Source organism: Petaurus breviceps, unplaced genomic scaffold (genome assembly GCF_028583685.1).
Source record: "Petaurus breviceps papuanus isolate PSGF00001 unplaced genomic scaffold, PetGlider_PUasm1.0 38, whole genome shotgun sequence".
NCBI classification, from domain to species: domain Eukaryota; kingdom Metazoa; phylum Chordata; class Mammalia; order Diprotodontia; family Petauridae; genus Petaurus; species Petaurus breviceps.
The window spans coordinates 88,870,688-88,876,041 of record NW_027186304.1 but is presented as its reverse complement, the minus strand read 5'-3'; positions in this window follow the sequence as shown (position 1 = coordinate 88,876,041).

The window sequence follows — 5,354 nt, the reverse complement described above, 5'->3', positions numbered from 1 at the left end:
AAAATGCTGAACTAAAACATATAATTAGATATTCAACAACTTCAATATAAAAGTGGGTATAGTTGAGAATAATAAAAATTATATTGGAAAATACAGTTCTGATCAAGACATGGAAGAGGTCAAAGGTTTCAGACAACTCAGAAGTTTCATGCAAATGATAAATACTTTTCTCAAGAAGAAAGTTGGAAGGTTCCTTACTTGGAGAGTACCAAATGACATTTTTTTAAAAAATAAAATTAACTTTATCTCAAAAGGCAAGTGATGACTGCTTGCTGGCATTGCAGTTATTTTATATAAGCTGTCTGAGTGTCTTTAAATCACTTGACTGATTGGGATTTAAGTTAAAGTAAATAAATTAGAATAAAGATGACAAAAAGACATGATTATGGCAAGCAACTTAACCTATTTAAATATGCTATCAACTCTGAAAAGTGGGAAATATACAAAGTCAAGATAATTCATTTTAATTCAATGCACAAAGCATTCATTAAATGCCTACTATGTTCAAGGCATGGTTTAGTAGACATTGATTGTATCATCATTGCCTAGAAAAAAATAACTTACACAAAGCATCTGTCACAGTGAGGAGACTAAACAAAGCTCAGAAAGTTCCTCAGTCAGCAAATCTCCCCAAGAGAGTAACAGCAGCCAAAGCAATATTGGTTTAAAGTAGTGATTCAAAAAAACGTCGTGCAAGAAACTCTGAAATCCCCAGATTTTTTTTAAATGAGCCTTATGTTGCTTGTTGATATGAATTAAAATGATAATTTTATATAATTTTTACTTCAACAATTCTGCCAAAATTTTGTTTAAATTAAAGGGTACTGCAATTGTGGAAAAGTTTGAGAATCACTGGTTTAGGAAACACTTTTATTAATAAAAAAATAAGTGTAATGAAAGACTATTGTCAGCTATAGTTGGCAGTGGTTAGTTTCTCTGACTAAAGATCTTTTCCTTCTTTAACTATCCCTTCTCTTCAGATTGTGGATGAAACCACGCTTTCTTATAATCATCCCTTAGCTGACACTTTCTGGGTGTGATTTTTCTTTCGTGTTTCCACTCAGGATCAGAGAAGCTTTCATATTGGATTACCTAAAATGCCTGACTCTGAGGAATCATCTCTTGCTTTTTATTCACCAATCTTTCTTTTACCACTAAAATCCACTTATGACTGGCTCAGGAATTGTTTATGATCAGTGGTCTAGATTTACCCAATTTGTTGCCTCACCTAGGAAATTAATATAATTTTTTTTAAAGCTCATGGAGAATTTTTCTCAATTGGATCAAGCCCTCAGCCAGGAGAAAGCCTGGCATTTTTTTTAAACAGAAGTTTTGTCTCTACCCTGTTTTTGTTTTTCCTTTTCAAATCTCTGTATGCCACAAGTCATTCAATGTACCTCTTTTGGAGTCCTTCTCTAATGCCCATCCCTACACATTTCCCCTTTTCAAATAAAGTCATACACAGATCAAAAGCATTTGTGGTTGATTAGGTTTTATTTAGCCAGAAAATTCACACTACTTAAATAGAAATTGCAAAGGTAAATTTAGTAAATAGAGACAATCTTTGGAATCAGCTTTTTCTGATTGAGAGGGAGGGGAAAGGGGAGAATGTACTTTACATTCTGGTTCTCCCAAGTGGAAAGTTAACTACCATAGGTGACTCAGGCAGTCTCTTCTTGATGCCTATTATCTGTCCCATTCTTCCTAATGAAAGTGGAAGTAGCTGAAATCACCAGACCTTGGGAAGAGGCCTCAAAGGCAACTCTAAGTCTTGCCACTTAGCCTTTTCATTCATTCTGCAAAATTTCCTGCTAGTAGAGTGTTTCTCTCTCTCTCTCTCTCACCATTTGTGCTTAGACTCTCTCCAAAACCAAAAACCTAATAGTCCAAACTTCTGCTGCTGTTCATGATGCTAAAGCCTTGCTCAGCTCTGAGTTTTGAAGTGACTCAATCCCTCATAGATGAGTGTAGTGCCAATGCAATACTTACAGTGCCCACGAGCACAATAAAGGCCATGACTATAAGTATCACATGATGGTTGATTGCAAAATATACCAAACTTTCCAGATAGAGGATAGAACTGAAGCATTTATTTAGACACCAGAAAACTGAATCCCCAAACCAGTAAGCCGATTACATCATAGTACCAAAGATATTCAGAAGCCATAATAATACTAAGAGTCACAGCATCCTTCAGTCTTTACACAAACCAATATAAGACCAACATTTGCTCACAAACCTCTCTATCTCCTAAATGAGCATCTGCTCTCCTCCACAGTCTTGTTAGCTCTGACCGGCTTCCTGGTGGTTCTGCTTCTCTTCAGCAAATTCCCCCCTTCACAGGCTCCATGTGATTACATTCAGCCTATTAGGAGGCAGAGTTTACTTTCAAAGCAGGGGAGGTCTTCAAACTCCCCCCCTAGGTCTATTAAGAGGCAGGGAAGATCTTCAAATTCTCATTCTCATTACAATGAGGAAAAACAATACTGTTTCTCTAGACTCTATTTCCAGGAACTCAGGTTTCTAGTTTTTGAAGACCTCTCTGTCTAGAGAGCTGTCTCAAAAAGCCTGCTACAATCTGCCTTCCAAAACAGTGAAACCCACTGTGATAGTAATGGAATGTGGAGATTCCCCTGTATTGGGCTTGGTTTTCAAATTGATTGTATTAAAACCCAGAGCTTGTTAATCCCACCTGTGGGATGGACTTTTTGATGTGAAAAGAAAGTCCTGACTGGGAGGAGCTGGTGACGTAGATTTGGAGAGACACTGGAGAGAGGCGGAAGTTCTTTTTGGAAGCAGCACCTCGTTGAGAGAGACTAAGGGAATTGCTGGTGGCCGCTTTGAATTGCCCTGGACTTTTGAGACCTGCCCCCTGAGCTGCCAAGGACTGAGGAGACATGGCTGTTTTGCTGGCACTTTGTCTGTCTGTTTTGATGTTATTTTGCCAGATTTGTCCACTGGTGAAAGACTGTCCTGTTGAAGAAGTCCTGGAACCTGGCATTTGGTTAAGAAGGCCTGAGACTGTCCTGCAGACAGAGAATGAATACTGTCCACTGGTGAGGGACAGTACTGAGAGTGAATACTGTCCACTGGTGAGGGACAGTACTGTTGTTGCAGGGGTCTGGAGACTGTCCGGCAGACAGAATGAATACTGTCCACTGGTGAAGGACAGTGCTGTTGTTGCAGGGGTCTGGGAGCCTTTCTGTTGGTTCAGAAGCCCTGAAGAAGGATTTTCTTGTTGTATGTTTACAGAAATCCTGGGAGAGGGCTTTGCTAATGTGTTCAGGGGTTCTAGGACTGTTCTACAGACAGAGGATAAATTCATGAAGGGACTGGCAATGTATCTTATGGCCTTGCTAAGCCTTGTCTCTCCAGGAACTAAGATTGCTGAGAACTTGCCTCGTGTCAAGATGAAGAAAAGACCTCCATTTGGGTATTAAGTGCTGTGTTTAAACTTGATGTAACTCTGGGGTAGATTCAATTGTGATCCAGGGGTGGGGAACTTTTGACCTTTTTGTGTTCTATGGTTGAGCAAATGAATGTATTTTACTTATGTTTGGAAACTAATCTCCATTTGAGAAGAGGGGCTTTGTGGTGGACTTAATTAAGGTATAGCCTAGGGGTGGAGAAGTATTTAGAACAGAGACTTTGTAATTGATTGAATGATTGGAAAGTCCTGGGGTGGGGTAGTCCTTGGAGATTATTTAATCACACTTAGTAAATGCTGTATTTTGAATGATGTCATGTTTCGATCTTCTCTGTTCTTGGTTTGTTACTGAATAAAATAGAGAGCACCTATGCTGGTATTTTGAACCTGGGAAGTTGCCTTTCCTTGGCATTACATTACACCCACTTAAGGAGAAAATCAGTCTATGGAGAACCAGCTAAGTCAAGAATAGTTTTAGCTAAAACTGGAACTGGAAACACAAAAGTCATGTGAAATCTGCTGCTTTTGTTTGGTGATTTCTTTGCAGATATGCATATACAAAGAAGGAATGGATAACAGAAGCATTACATGTTTATTTTATCACATGAATAACATAAATACCACATGAAGATTTTCTGAAGGCTTTAGGCATTAACCATGTGATCATATAACTGTGAATCATATCACCCAGTGTACTATCTTCTCCAACATATTTTCTTAACAAATACTCCTTGAATTTAATTGAATTAGATAATACTATTATTTTAGAGAAATTAATAAGATCATATACACAGAAGTGTACAGGTATTACAAGTCTGATTCCCTTAGTTTACAGGTGAGAAAATTTGTCACTCAGAGGCAAGGTGACTTGATCAAGGTCACATAGTGGCCAAGCTATAATTCTAACTCCAAAACCAGCAATCATTCTACTGTATTCTGCTGCTTCTTAGAAGACATCTTTGCAGGCATCTCTTCATTCTCTACCTGCTTGTGTCCATTTTAGATTTCTTTGAGTTCTCTACCATGCCCGCATGTTGGGTACCTCCTCACCCTCACTAGGGAAATCATGGATCACCAAAGCACCATGACTAAGAGGAGAGTACAGCATATGAGAGTTAAGATAGAGGATAAGGCAACAAAGCAAAGAGATCTACTTGTAGAGCAAAGGATAAAAGGCTGGTAGAATATAACATGGCTTGAACTTATAGTGTGGTGCTCAACATTCTATAGACAGTATCATTTTTCAGATAGTTATCTTTGTTTTTAATAACTGTGGTGAAGATTATGCTTATCAATACACCAACCAGGAGTGTTTCTTAAGCTCACACTAAGTTCTGAAAGGCAATGGGTAGAGGAAAAGTACTATAAAGAAATAATAAATTTTATTTTAGGAACAACTTATTCTAATGTAGAGGCAGTCAGGTTGTATATGAAGTGCTGGACTTATAAAGATTCATCTCACCACTACTAGCTACTTGACTCTGGGCAAGTCATTTAGCTTTTGGCAGCCTCAGTTTCCTCATCTGTGAAATGTTTTTATAATAGCACTTAGAATACAGTTATTGTGAGAATTAAATGAGATAATGTATATAAAGCAAATTGCATACTTTTAAAATATAAACATATACTACTAGTTGTTATCATTAAACAGAAAATAGTAAATATAAATCAATCAGGAACTATAAAAATCAAAACACTTTCTTCTCCTAAATTATCTAGATAATCACATCCAATCTCTGTTCTCTAATTTGAGGATAATTACAATGTTTCCCTCAAATTAAAGGACTCAGATGAAATTTAATGTCAAATATAATCCTAGTTCTTTATTATGAAACTGTTAGATGCATCTTCAAACAGAAGGTTCCCTGATTTCCTTTCTTATCCTTTCTTTAATTGACCTCTAGATTATGACTTTGGAATTGCAGCT